Source organism: Leucopleurus acutus (genome assembly GCF_964270905.1).
Source record: "Leucopleurus acutus genome assembly, chromosome: 13".
NCBI lineage: Eukaryota > Metazoa > Chordata > Mammalia > Artiodactyla > Delphinidae > Leucopleurus > Leucopleurus acutus.
The window spans coordinates 17,716,811-17,732,533 of NC_139155.1; the positions used below are offsets into that span (position 1 = coordinate 17,716,811).

Consider the following 15,723-nt stretch of genomic DNA (forward strand, 5'->3'; position numbering starts at 1 on the left):
GCTGAGAGTAAGGGTCAAGGGACTTAGATTCCGGTCTTGCATCTGTCATTTACAAGCTGTGTGACTTAGGAGAAGTCAGCTACTCCTCTGAGCCTCTGAAGTTCCTTCCAATGTTAATATCCTCTGCTTGTCAATCTGAGAAGCCATTCACCTGGAGCATATCATCCCTTGGTGTCCTGTTTCTAGATGGAGGACAGGAAGTGTGCTGGGGTTGCTTTGACCAAGACATTTTCCTCCTCACTCCCCACTTTGAGCCAGGTCCAGAGAGCCATTAGTCATGGCTCATGGAGGTGCTGGCTCCTGTTCTGCAGGCTCCCCACAGGGAACGCTGTGGAGGATGAATGGGGCCCCACTGGCATCTAGCTGAAGTGAGTTATTTGGGACAATTCTCTGTGGAGATTGATATTCCTGTGTGTGGTTATAAAAGTGCGCAGGCCTGTTTAGCTTCCATTGTTTGGTTGAACATTAGCTGATGGATAAGGATGCCTCCCTCTGCGGTCCCAGTGCTTCATCCTGTCAGGGTGTTTGCTTATGGAAAGGGCTGAGCCATAGGCCAGGTCTCCACATCCCCTGAGGAAATCTTAGATTTTTAAATTGTGTTCAGAATGGAATCATTGGATTTTCTGGGTGGGAGAGGAAAGAAACAAAATAATCAAGCATTTTTTTCCCTGATTATAAAAATAAATGTTCATTGGAGAAAGTTTAGAAAATTACAGAAAGGCACAAAAATTTCACCATGCGGGGAGAGCCATTGTTAATTAATATGCTGGTGTCTCTCCTTCAGGTAGGGATATGAGGGAAATGCCGTAATCAAATATCTGAAGGGATTTCTGAATATATCTACTCATGACAACTATCTCTATTATTCCGAGAGCTTCATGCTGAAATTAAGTAGTATGTGCTGACGACTCAGAGCTATTTACTTTAGAAGAAAAGCATTGACAACCACAGTAGAATATTCTGGCTGGGTGCGACAGGCCGACCACAGAGGAGTAAACTCTCCTACATGAGGCTGTTCAGTGCTAAGACCATACACGGAGCCGCACTGTCTTCCTGTCTCTGAAGCTGAATGAAGCATTTTCTGTTGATAGAAATGATACTGCCAAGGAGACAGGACTAGCTGCTGCAGGAACTTTACAGATACAACTCTAAGGAGAGCCACAGGCAAGTCTGAACAATTGTGCAGTTAACAAACACCGAGTATCTCTTGTAAAAGAGTCAGAGTAAAGGACCCAAAGAAGTATGGGACGTGGTCCTTGCCCTCAAGTAGCTTACATTAGTTGGGTTACAAGGTGCAAAGCATAAAATACAAAGCAAGATGAGCTAAAGGTCAAAGAAGTAGCAAATACAAGGAATGCCATCAATGGTGGGGATTTGAGGGCAGAGTAGGAGGCAGAGCGATCTCATTCAAGATGCGGAAATGGGAGTGGGGAATGGGAGTGGGGGATGCACTCCTACCTGTGGGGGGTGGGACCTGTACCTGGATACCAAGAGCTTAAACTAGCACAATTTCTATATGCAAACCATCTTTTGGTGATACCCATTTTTGAAAGTTTAAGTCTAAGGAATTGTATTAATCTAGGTTATATGTTGGTAATACATTAACCCCCAAATCTCAGCGGTTTAACAGCTTGGCTTGGCTCACTTGGACACCTCTGGAAATGCAAAAATCATGAATAGGTTTCTGAAGATGCCAGTTTTCTATGAGGCTGTTGGGAATCTGCCCACCCCAGCTTCCTGCCCCTCTTAGCCACTTTCTCCCTCCCTAGAGGGACTGTCTGTTTGTCTTTTTTCATCACAGTGCTGCTGCCTATTTTAACCCTTGAGCTTCTTCTGTGTATCCCCAAACTGGCAGCAGAGGAGGCCAGACTCCTAGTTCCAGCTCCCAGGGTTATCCTGATAACTCTGTACTTACATGGGCTGGGTTTTGGGTGCTGTGGGCTTGCCGAGTCATGTTCCAAGGGCCTGGCTCGGGGGACACCATCACAAGCCGGAGATTATTGTGGTGTGTGCATCTCAAGGGCAATCCCTGGTTACAGAACAAGGTGAAATCTGGAGTTGGCATTACTGTATCCAGCCAGGGGCAGATGAGGACACCAAGCTGGGAGCTGAGTGGGAGGGGCACTTTGGGGAGATAATATGTGAGGAAAGTCAGCGCAGTTAGATGGAAAGGAAACGAGCAACTTTCCTGAAGCAGAATGCTGGGACCGTTTAAAGGAGCTGCCAGACAGTTCACAACACACAACAGGGGAACAGTCTAGGTATTCAGCAAAAGAAACACAGGGAATTACAAAGATTAAAGAGGATGACAAAGTTCTTTGGTCCCTTGTCCCTGGTTGGTAGCTCAGGATTCTCTTCTTTAGATAGTATCCAGATCAGCCCAGCCTTCCTCCTTTTATACCAAAGACTCACTGAACTTACCTCTTCCATGGTTCCTTCTTTCTGCTCTAGTGTTCGCTGTATTCATCACCTGGAAAATTCCCTCTCTTAGTTAGGGCTGGATCCAAAGAGTGAGAATAGACAGATCATGTAGGTTCCCTGGCGCCAGTGGATCGTTTCCTGGTCTAGAACATCTAGGTGAGGGTGCGGGGATGTCTTCCATCTGGGAACCCTCAGCTACCAACAGGAAAGACCATTTAGGCCATTTAAGCCTACACATTTCATGTAAATAATCTTATCTCCTAAGAATGAAGGCTCCAAGTAGGCTTTCTGGTCTTGACATAATTTAATGCAGAAAACTTTCTTGTACATGTTCCATTTTGAAGGATGTAATGCTTCCAAACTGGACAAAACAAATCTATGTAGCCATTTCATTTTCTGGTTTTCTATTTAACTCTGACCTCTCTCTTCTTTAAGTCACTCAAGCACCCTCCTTTACTATATCTACACTTCATTAAAGATAGTTTCAGTGTGTTCCATTTCTGAGAAAAATATCTCCAGCTAAATTTCCACCTCACTTCCCAATAGGCTTTTTTTTTTTTTTGCGGTATGCGGGCCTCTCACCGCTGTGGCCTCCCCCATTGCGGAGCACAGGCCCCGGACGCGCAGGCTCAGCGGCCATGGCTCACGAGCCCAGCCGCTCCGCGGCATGTGGGATCCTCCCGGAACGGGGCACGAACCCGCGTCCCCTGCACCGGCAGGCGGACTCTCAACCACTGCGCCACCAGGGAAGACCCCCCAATAGGCTTTGTTTACTGATTAGGTCACAAAGGTTTCTGGAAGCTAAATCAGAAGTATTCGTGTTTGTGGCTAAAGTTGTTGAGATCTATATCTATATATCTGTGATGTCTGCTGCAAGATGAGAATGAGTTTTAAATTGATCTTTAAGTGTCGAACAACTATGTCCACTGGAACATTTTAGACATCTCTTCTGAACTTATACTTCATGTCATGGGTTGGTCAACTTTCATGTTTTCTCCTACATGTTTTTTTCTTTCAATGTGGTGCGTGTACCCCAGCCAGAAAACTCACTTATACAAGACCAGTATCCCTGGCACTGAGCATCTCCTTGGTGTGGGAAATGAGCTCTTTGTATACTAGGAGCTTTTTTAGAATTTGTTGATTTTGGTGGTGATGTTTGATTTGTTTCTGAATCCACTGTTGGAAACACATCCATTTATTGTCTATAGATTTCAGAAAGCTTTATAAAATATAATTTAAGAACATAATTTCCACCACCCAGTAATGCTGTTGGGCTCTTACGGTATGGGTTTGTTAATTTTGAAGGGGAATAATGTCACCAGGAGCACATGTGAGTCTGTGATCACTGAATTGTGTTCCATGGGTCCTTGAATGTGGGTCCTTGAATTACTTGGTGGATGGGGTAATATTGTAAATGGATGTAGTGGGTTGAATTGTGGCCCCTAAAAAATATGTCCACCTGGAATGTGACCTTATTTGTAGTAAGGATCTTTGCAGATGTAATAAGGTAAGGATCTTGAGATGAGATCATCCTGGATTAGAGTGAGCGCCAAATTTCTTATAAGGCAAGTCCTTATAAGACAAGAGAATGGGAAACATATAGGCACACAGAGAAGGCCGTGTGAAGATGGAGCCAGACTGGAGTTATGTATCTAAAAGCTAAGGAATGCCAAGGGCTGCTGACAGCCCCAGAAGCAAGGACAGAGACATCAAACAGTTCTTCATCAGAACTCCCAGAAGGAATCAACCTTGCTGATGCCTTGAATTCAGACTTCTGGCAGAATAAATTTCTGTTGCTTTAAGCCACCAAGTTTGTGGCGATTTATTATGACAGCCCTCGAAAACTAATACAATGAAGGTTGTCAAATGATATATTTTGCATACAGGAAGGAGCATGTTACTTAAAGCAAGGTTTGGCAAACCATAGCCCCACAGGCCAAATCTGGCTGCTGCCTGTTTTTGTAAATAAAATTTGTTGGAACACAGCTGTACTCATTCATGTATCATCTCTAGCTGCTTTTGTGCTACAATAGCAGAGTTGAGTAGTTGTGACAGACTGTGAGACCCACAGTGATGAATATACTTACTCATTTATTTTGGGTGCAGATACAGATTTACTTAAGAGAGGGACAATAATAGGGAATAGGGAGTTCTGTAGTTATTTCATTGGCCACCCTTAATAAATCTGCTTTGAAAATCTGTATGTTCTAATTCTGAATTTGCTTTTACAGTCACATCTCTCCTGTAGAAGTAGAGATATTGATTTTAAAAAGTTCAACAAAATAACTGGTCTATGGGATTTGTGTAGCCTCAAGGTAGATTATTTACCTCATCCTACTCATTCTGACTTCTTGGACTTATTGTGAACTGGAAACACTGTTAGGTTGGTAGGCTTGAGTAAGCAATAAACATACTCTCAGAATAATGAAAAGAGCTATCTATCATTGTATTGAAGGTCCATCTCTCCCATGTGGTCCTGGGTGCTTCTTATTTGATTAGCAATGAGGATGTGATTGGATGAGCTTTCTCCTTTGATGAGTGAAGTTTCTCCCAGCTCCCAAACAAGAGAAAAAGTAACTGAATTAAGTAGCACACAACAATAGCTTATTTACTTACCTTAGCATCGTATAAAAATAGGCATTACTTCTCTGTTGGGGAGTCATCCTCATTGATGAAGCATGCTTTCCTCCTAACCTTTTTGCTTTTCCAAAGCCTTTTAAACTTTTCTTGTGAAACAAAGATTTAAAAATTTGATCATTGAACTTCTACTTGAACATTTCTGACTGGCTTTGAAAAAGACTTCCCTTACAAAAATTTGTCATACCTCTTGAAAATCCACTTAAAGGGATTTATACAGGGAAACAGTCATTGATGTTCAAACATTCAGTTACAAAGACGTTCATCAAAGCACTGTTTACAGCAAAGAAAAATGGCAAAGAACGCAAACTTAAATTTGAAACAACAATGGAGAATTGGTTAAATAAGATACAGCTTCCATTCTGTGAGCCTATCAAAGAATATTTAATAACATGGAAAGCTGTTCTTGATATATTTTTAAGTGGAGAAAAATCAAAAGAATGCAACAGTATACATGGTTTAGAACAAACACACACTCAAAAACAGGTGAAAGTTTTAGGTATTTTTTTATAGTCTTTTGCTTATCTCTATTTTCTAATATTTTTTTAAAGAATATTTTTATAATAATAAGAAAAAAGTTAAAATGAGCAGATTTTCCTTTCAAATATTTTCATTTAGAATTGTTAGTTGATATAAAAATAACTGTCATTTGCGTCCCAGAAAATTGATAAAATACTTAAAATGTGGCTCGCTAGGACAATACATTTAGATAAGTCACTTTAACTCCTAAGCCTTGGTTTCTTCATTTGGAAACCAGAGCATTGAATTCATTGAATCTCTAAGTTCCTGGTCACCTGTGATATTCTGAGTGGTGTGAGATAGTGTTCAGAGCAGCCTGTTCACCAAGCTAACTTACTCACTGAGAATAGCGTGCTCAAAATGGGGGATACCTCAGCTATTGAGGCTGGTATGGGCCACCCCGGGCCTTTGGACCCTGTAGAAGGCCCGCTGGAGAAGGAGCCCACACTCTTGCTTAGACTAACGCAGAAAGCTGATTGCCTTACTGACCTGGGAGCCTTGGGTCAAGTTGGCCCCCTTTTTTTTTTTGCGGTACGCGGGCCGCTCACTGCTGTGGCCTCTCCCGTTGCAGAGCACAGGCTCCGGACGCGCAGGCTCAGCGGCCATGGCTCACGGGCTTAGTTGCTCCGCAGCATGTGGGATATTCCCGGACCAGGGCACGAACCCGTGTCCCCTGCATCGGCAGGCGGACTCTCAACCACTGCGCCACCAGGGAAGCCCAAGTTGGGCCTTTTATAGGTGGGGTTTCTTTAATTTTCTGTCTTGGTCAAGCTGTGGCGGTGCATTTTCTTAGGGAAAAAAAAATTCTACTTTTAAAATTTAATTTGTACCAATTGGCCCCAGGCAAAGAGAGCCTGCAATAAGCTTGGTGTCAATTTCACGTTTTGCTGAAGGTTGTGAAGTGTTTTGTTTTGTTTTAGAATAACTTAACCCCTTCTCTGTGAGAGGTGATGGGGGGAATCATCAGCTTGTCAAGTAGTTTTCAGAAAATATAAGCCCTGAGTATTACAGCTGGTGTCTAAAGTTTTTATTGCCTTCACTCGAATTTAATGGGGCATCCTTTACTCTGTTTGCCTCTCCCTTTCTCTCTGTCACCTGCATCCCAACATTCCCTGGAGCTGCATAGGGTAAATGATATTCCCCTGTAATGTGTTGAACTATTTCCCCAGTAAGACTTTTAAGTTCCTTAAGGAGGGGCATTGTGATTTTGCTCATTTCGTATCCTGTTCCTATCCTGACTGGTGTTATATGTAAGTGACCATTAAGGACTTTTGATTTGAATCAGAGAGTACTGAAACAAACTGTCTCTGATGCAACCCTGTTTAGCGAAGGTGGGGTCTTTCCAACCATACTGTATTTTTTTTACCCTACATAAGTTCTCCTTTTGCTTAAAATTACAATTAGGGTGCACTTTGGTGCATTAGTATGCTGGGACATTCTTAATGTTGGAGCATAGATATTGAGAAAAACAATTCTGGGACTGTTCATTCGTTCAGTCAACAAATACTTATTCATGGTGCTATCTGAGGCAGCAGAGCCAGAGCAGAGTGAGGACTTTTGGTGTCTGTAGTGTAGGCACAAAGATGGGAAGGGAGATAAAAATAAGTAGAAGTGATATTCAGACTCTATGGTGTATCCATCCATCCATCCTGCCAGCCAGCCAGCCAGCCAGCCAGCCAACAAATATAAATTGATAGCCTACTAAGTTCCTAGCACTGTTATGGGCGCTGGGGGCACAGGCTGATTAAAGCAGGCAAATTTATCTGTTTTGGAGAAGGTAGAGTTTATAGTATAGTGGGAGACACAGAAAAACTATGAATAAATAAATAAATGCTATCATTTCAAGTGAGGAAAGAAAATACTTTGAGAAAAATAACACAGGGTAAGGGGATGGAGGCTGATGGGGGCATTCAGGGCAGATGGTCTAAAGAGTGACTGGAATAGTGTGAAGATGCAAAGAAAAGAGCCCTGGAGTGAGAGTCAGTTTCTCATTTTTTTAAAAAATTTATTTATTTTATTTATTTTTGGCTGTGTAGGGTCTTCGTTGCTGCGTGTGGGCTTTCTCTAGTTGCAGCGTGCAGGGGCTAGTCTTTGTTGCGGTGCTCGTGCTTCTCACTGCAGTGGCTTCTCTTGTTGTGGAGCACGGGCTCTAGGCACATGGGCTTCAGTAGTTGTGGCACGTGGGCTCAGTAGTTGTGGCACACGGGCTTAGTTGCTCCGCAGCATGTGAGATCTTCCCGGACCAGGGCACGAACCTGTGTCCCCTGCATTGGCAGGCAGATTCTTAGCCACTGTGCCACCAGGGAAGTCCCCTCAGTTTCTCATTTTAACTCTGCCACTAACAGTGCAGCATGAACCAAGTCCTTAAGCATCCCTCTCTCACCTGATTAGTGATGAAATAAAATGATGTATGTGACTGTAATATTCAAGAGTAATGTATTATTATTAACAACATTAAGGCCTGTTGCATGATTTGCATTTAAAGGACCTACGGAAAAATTGGGCATGGGGGAGGTATTAGTATTTGCGGCTAGTTCATGGCCGTAGACAGCCAAGCTCAACCTTTCTGGAGTTCTACAAATCTCCAAGGAGAAATCCTCAAAACACAGGGAATGAAGAAAGGAGGATGCATTCAATGTCTTTGTTGGATGCAGTGTGTTTGTGTGTGTGTGTGTGTGTGTGTGTGTGTGTGTGTGTGTGTGGCTGTGGTGGGGTCTTCTGAATGGGACAGAGACAACGAGCATTATTTTCCAGTGCACAATAAAACAGTTTATTTAAAAACAACGCATTCAGTACTGTGTTTGGCACACGAGGCAATGAGGCAGGCACATTCACACTTAACAGGTACATTTGGGGAGCTGTTGAAGCAAATCATTGCATTTTCTCCATAAACTACAGTCACAATATACACGCGATTACCTTTACAAAAGAAAAAGATGATTGTCCTTGTTCACCAGGAAGGCAGGAGGTTATTTACATGTTCCTCAGTCCAGCATGCTGGCTTCCTTTAGGTCTCCATGGCCCTGTAAGTCTGGCAGCTTGTTTCTAAGAGCAGCTGAGGCTGTCTCTCACAAGAGATGTCAGCCTGGGTCCTAAGGGTTGAAGCTTCTTCCAAAGAGCAAGAGGTCTTCTGATTTAGCTGGGAAGGAGTGAAGTCTTCAATGCCAGTCTCTCAGCATAAAATAGCATTTCCAGAACAAATGCACTAGGTGCGTGGGGGGGAGGGCTCCATGGTTATGACAGCACAAGAAGCACTTATTTTCCCTGACACATGCTGCCTCCCCATTTCTTTAATAACTTACATTCACTGTCCTCCTACCTTTTGGTTCCATCATTACACTATAAAGAACTTTGTAACTCATCCTACACTGATATAACATTCCTTAAAATGATGCTAAAATGAAATGGTGGAACCAAGTGGTTAAATGAGAGAAGATTCCGTAAACATTCTTTTACCTTGTTTTCTGATTTATGCTTTCACGATGGATTGTCGACTTTACTTCTAAAGAACGGAGGCAGTATGGTGTGGTGTCGTAGAATCAGTGGTGGGGAGACCCAGACTCTAATTCCAGTTAACTAGCTGGGCAGATAAGCTTCCTACTGTGAACCTCAGTCGTCTCATGTCCATGTTCACCTAGAATCTAGACCTGAGTGAATGTCTAGATCTGTGAAGTTCTGCTATGGGCTTAGGTGCCTGTCCTATGTGAGTAAATGAAGCAGCATCTGGTAAACCATGGTATTTTTGTTCTGTGTCCTGGGTGAATTTCAGTGCTAATTGCTGATGTTCCCGCGTTTGGATCTCAACCCGTCAATAAGCCCCTGCCAGGGCTCTTGGCTGTAAGGCTGCTTTCTGCCTAGTAAGGGCTTAGGTCTGGATCTTGAAACGAGGTTAAAGAGTATTTCTCTCACGGATACCAGTTATACTAAGTCTTGCAAAATGGTCTGGATTCTAGATTTCAGAGGGAAATCTCCCCTTCCTTTTTGAAAATAATTAAATGACTTTATTTCACCTACGTACATTGACCAAACCTCTGTCCCATTATCTACCAGATTTTCTCCCTACCCTCCCTAGCTAACGATGTTATGGAGGTGGCTGGTTCCTCAATGCTGGTTTTTCTGTCTATTTATTCATAATAAAATGGGGGCTACTGTCAAATCCCTTCTGTTTGTAACTATGGACTTAACCTCTTTGGTGTCCAGAAAAGAGCCAGAGGATGAAGCCCTACTTTGTGCCCAGGCTCTATGCAAATTGTTCTGAATACAGAAGAAAACATTTTAACATGTACCTGACTCATTTAAAATAAAATGTAGTGTGTTAAGTATAGAGAAACAAGCTCATTTTGGTAACTGTTAAGAAGAACAGAAAACAGAGGCATACCCTGGCCTTTGGAACATAATATAGAAAATGTCCAAGTTGAGCTTCAAACATTCAGTCTAGAAAGGTTTTACAGAACCTATAGGATATTTTACTACGGCAAGGAAAGCAGATTTGGTCCTTTATGATCTGTTTTTGATTTACTACATGCAGAATAAAAACCTATGGCCACTTATTGTATGTAAGGAATTAAGTACATTTTTTTTTCCAGCATTACCTTCCAAAGGACTTAATTAAACCCACCTAAGAATGACTTACATCAGAAAACCTTTAATTTGCAAACAAAGCTTGTTCTGTGGCTCACTAGGGTATCTGATTTCTAGATACTCAGGAAATAGGGCTTTCACTTATAACTAGTGGTGAGGAAGAAGGAAAGTCGTGCTCAATGCCCAGGGACTGCAGTGGCCAAATGTTTTCTGGTAGAGTTTTTTCAGGGTCCAGCCTTACACTAGCTTAGCTAAGGGCAAGGCATCATATGGTGCCTTCCTTTACAGTTTCCCCAGTAGTATTCTTATTTAGTGGTGTTTGTAGCCCACTAGGAATTTTCTGAGTGCAAATAAAGCCCAGCCGAGTGCATACTCAAGCTCCAGATATGGGCATGATGCTTAGCTGAGTGTCCCCCTAGTAAGGCAGAGACATTTGAACTACGAAGCCTCTCCAGGTGTAATGGGTCCAGGTAAGCATATTGGATGTGTTTTCTCCCCTACTCCTTTGCAGGCACTAATTTCTGGATGCCTGTCAATCTTGTGCCAGAAGGTTGAGGAGAGGACAGAGAAAATTAGAGAACTGGGGAAACAGGCGATGGACTACAGGATGTAAGAAAAGATCAGCCAAACGTGGTTTCAACTGGCAGTTAAAGAATGTTTACCTGGAAGGTCAACTTTAGAAATCAGACAAGCCATGGCTAGTAATTTCCTAAGGTTCTGAGGGGTTTGTTGAGTGCTTCCTAAGAGTCATATGGCTAGGGAATATTTTGAACACCTTAGGGTCCTTAGCCTCAAGGACCAATAATATACTAAAAATTAGTAGAACTGATCAAGGTGGAAATGCCTCTCTGTGCGGAGGGGGGGCCCTTGGGAGTCCCTCCAAAGCCACTGCTAGTCGTCCTGTTTGGTATCACTGACTCAGAAATTGTTCAGGCAGTGCTGTGCTGGAGCCAGCTCATAGGGTCTCCTGAGAACATATTGTGACATTTTCAGCTGGTTGACATCAAGTTAGTAGTTTGAAATTGGCTATGATGAGAGTATTTACACCATGGAAACTGGCAAGTCCTACAGATCAGGGCTTCATCATTCTTCATAGCCAGTTGTTAAACATTTAGCAGCACACCAGAGAGCTAAAGCTGTCTCTTAACCCCACAGAAGGGAACTCAAAGGAGGTCTTTAGTATCTCTGATGATTAAAGGCTTTGCATGTGCACAGCTATAGTAAGGAGCCTGGCCACAGCCTCATTAGGATGGAGACACCTCATTCAACAGAGCCTGGCACAAGGCAGCCAGTGCCAACCGGCCACCTCTCTTATACTCACTTGGTCTTAGAACTTTAGCTTCTTGATTTTTTTTTCTTTTTTGACTGGTTTCATTTTAACCCGAAGATGTGTGCATTTGGGGCATTACCTGGGGGTTGAGAGATCAGACCACTTGAGGAATATTTTAGGCTCTGGGAATGACATCTAAGTAGAATCTGAATGAATCGTTTAAGTTCCCTGTTTCTCAGTCTATCTATTTATAAATATGAGTGACCTGAGATCTGTCTCTTAGTTTGAAATATAAAGAGTGAAACATAAAGAGCTGGCCTTGAGGTAAAGTATGTTAAAGCTATGTTCCCCGCTCTGACTGTCTTCAGGCTTGCATCCATTCTGACTAAATTAACCAGTAACTGTTCACTTACGAATTAGTGACTGGTCAGTTTAGCCAAAATAGTTGAATGGTTAAGTCACTAAGACTGTGTGTATATTGCCATGATAACTCCAGGGAACAGATCTGATATTAACTGCTTGAAGAGGGATAAGCATTCAGCTACTTTGGTCAACATGGCATACATGACTTTGCGCTATATTTTTGTTTCTCAAATTGTGGCCACAACAGAATCACCCGGGAATCTTTGTAAGCTGGGCTTATTCCAGGACATTCTGAGTCAGAGGTCTGGGGTGGGGAGCAGGGATTGTATTAGCTTCTCCTGTCATTCAGCTTTGCTTGCCAGACTGTGAGTCCATTGTAATTAACAACAAGAGAGTGAGCTTCACTGAGGATAAAAACATCTGTTCAAACACATATATCTTCAATAATAAGTCATCACAATAAAAAGAAATTTTAAGAAACACTGCATAATACAATGACATTCTAAAATGTTTCCCATTTCAAATGTTGTATCTATGTGGCAAAGCACTCAAAGCGTGAGAGAGGCATACTTAGTCATTTTGGTCCTTGGTATCAACTCACCTGTGGCCTTGATTAATTGGGCCACAGAGCCCAGACAGGTCCATCAAGTGGCCCAGGGGCTCTAAGTCCCCAGCACCTATGATCCTCCATCTGGGCTTTTCAGCCACATACGCATAACCCCAACTTTCTTTGTAAGCAAAAGCATAGTTCTACACATTCAGGGAGAAGTAGAGGCTAAACAGAAACTTTTGCCTGGCACATTCAAACAACTGAGGGGAAGAGGACTTAAGGATCCAGAATTATACAGAAAATTGCTAAGTCTCTCATTTTGCACATGAAGACCCAGCTCAAATTATTCATTATTATTTGCACATCTTCTTAGCATATTGAACTAAATGCAATAACGTGGAGTCTGCTGTTGAAATTACTTATAATATGGGAGGCATTGACAAAATGTATTTTTACCTCAAGTGGCCTCAACTGAAAGTCATACATATGGAGAAGTACATAACCATCTTCAGTATTCAACTTTTAAATTACGTATACATGTTACTAAAACACGATTTTATTAAGACGGATAGATTATTAGATAAGAGTCCATCTGTCAACTGGGAACTGTCAGTAACTGAATTGTGATTTACCAGATTTATCAGAATCATGATTTACCAAGTAGGTTTCCTCATTTTAGGGGAGAATGTAGCTTATTACCAGTGGACTGTTGTATACCTAGGCAAGCATCTCCTTTTCCATTTTTCATTGAGAAATAATTTTTTTTTTGGTGGGGGGAGAACCTTTTTTCCTCTTTTACAGCCTTTATAACTTATTTTCTGTGCCTTGTGAACCCAAGACCATAATCACTTTCCCTTTGAGCCCATTTTTATTTGATGCTGATAAGCCAAGAAGTACTAGATGAGGAGTCAGAATCCCTCCACTGATTTCCTGTGCAATCTTGGGAAAATCACTTAGCCTTTCTGTTTCTTCATGTCTCATTTGGAAAGTCAAGAATTAGGACTAGAGCTACTCAAAGGCTCTTCCATTTCCAGCGTCCTAGGGCTCTAGAATTCTGTCCCTGCTACCTTTGCCCTCAAGTCAACACCTCTTTACTGTCTGTGAGTGTCTAATAATTAGTAATTTGCCCTAAGTCAGAAGAAATGCTCTTCCATTCCTCAGCTTCCCCACCAAGTTAGGTTACTCCTGGCACTCACATTCATGGATAACTGGAGGCCTGGGCACAAGGAGGCTGGGGGAGCCTCTTCTTTTGCACATCCTGGCTGGTAACCCTATGGTCAGTGCCTGACATCAAAGTTACACACAGACAGCACAGTGGTCACAGTCAGCACTGCTAGGCATACGCACTACTAAACGCACGGCACTTGTACAATGATCAAGGACAGTTAAGACACAGGAGCAAAGGCGGAGGAAGCATAGATGTTTAATCGTCAAATATGGGGAATGTTTTCTGGGTTTGGGAGGGATTCATAATACCACACCTTAACTCTGCCTCACCTGGATCTGCATGTCTGCACATGACACTCAGAACAACTGATGAAAACTGAGGGACTAGCATTAAACAGGTGGCTAAATGTTTGTGGGTTTTTTTCCTCTGCAAGTGAATTGGTCATTTGTATTGGTGTCATGTGTAGACAGACTTGGGGACTTTATGGTGATATTTATTCCAATAGCTGGGGGTGGGCGCTGCCGTGAGTATCTGAAAAGAGGAAAGATTCTGACAAAAGGATGCGCTTAACCTAGAACCAATAAAGCAAGGGCAATGCAAATGCCAGGGGTTTGTACCTGTAGCTGAATCAGGAGGGAGGACCCAAAAGGCCCGTCTGCCCAACTCCCTGCTATTGACCACACGGCCCCGGGAGTTCTGCCTACTTACACCACTGCCTTTCTAACCTGGACTCATGGGACCCACCAACTGTTTTGGTCGTGACAGTGGTTATATAGGTTTAATCTTTGAAACGGTCTTTAAAAACAAGAAGAGTTTTTGTATGATCAGCTAGAGGCTGTTTTTCTCTATGCTGGAACTGTAGGTCAAGGGCATAACTAACAATAAAAATAACAGTAAAAGCTGCCATATATTATTGAGTGCTGACTACATGCCGAAAACTGGGATGAATGCTTTACTCACATATTGAATCTAATTTTTGCAAAAGGAGGATATAGGCTGCATATAAAGAATTTATAATTATGAGAATTGTGGTTAACCACTATGGGAGGACTTGGGATTTTCTTCAGAGTGTTTTCAAGAAAAGGGAAGTATGGTCTTTTTGGATCAGCTCCAGGAAGTCCTACCTGGAAACAGGGGTTGAGCCTGATCTCTTAAGTTCTTCTAGTTCTGGGAGACAGGTCTGTTTCTTCAACATTTTAAGTTTTTTGAAAGTGATGGATGAAATGGTGTTGGGAGATGGCAAAGTCCTCTCACTCTAGGTTAAAAGGGAGCCAAGAGTGAAGTGAGATTTACAAAATCTCCCTGAACTTAAAAAAAAAAAATCCCCAAGCTTGCCATTCTGATATCTAATTTAAATGGTCCACTAATAGACAATTAACTGGTTTTAGGGATTTTGGTCTTTTGCTCTTTTAACCTTCCTGGTTCAAAGTGTTTACATATTTATATTTAGTGAAATCTAATGGGCACATTGGCATTAAAACTCCAGAGGCAGAAGCTGGCTCATATAATATTGGCATTAATATCACTTAGCTGTAACCAAATGAACTAAGTGCTTAGGAAGAGCCAGATAAACACTCCTGTCAGTTATCTGTCTCTCAGTGACCCTAACAGAGAACAGCATGAGAACTGTAGTACTTTCCTCTTTAAAGTGATAGGGAATAAGCATGTGGTTTCGGTGCCCATCAAATCATACCATTGAACTTTAAAATGTTTTAAATATCTCCCCTTCTAATTATTTCAAGCATCGATCTGTTTTAGTGTTTTCCATTTTAAAACATCTATTCCTGTTTTTTCCTGTCTGTTTGGATGATTGCCATTCACACAACATTGTGAGATGTGTCACAATTAGTAACACGTTTGCACCTGTATGATTTTTCTTTCACTGGTTAGTACTGGATCTATGTAACCTGCTCTGATTAGCTTTCTGGAAAAAAATTAGAATAAAACAGCCCCCCTTTAGGACCAGGCAGAACATGAGCATAAGGACTGAGTCTTTCCTTACTGAATTTGGTTTGATTTTAGGCGTGATGATACCTTCTCAAGGAGGGGCAGTGAGCTGATTACTGAACTATAGTAATTATTTGAAATGGTATTTGTAACATGACAAGCAATCTAGATGAAGATTTCTGGAAAAGAACAAGCTACCCCACCTCAATGTATTATAAATGTGCTTGACTGGTATTTGGAAAGAAGAAACTCTTATTAAAATTTAAC

The 15,723-nt window shown here is 42.0% G+C and overlaps 1 long non-coding RNA gene across 1 annotated transcript in view; it reads left to right on the forward strand.

Annotated features, from left to right (window-relative positions):
* Positions 1 to 15,723, forward strand: part of LOC309970542 — a 112,242-nt gene that overhangs the window by 36,227 nt on the left and 60,292 nt on the right. The gene's annotated exons all lie outside the window — the stretch shown is intronic.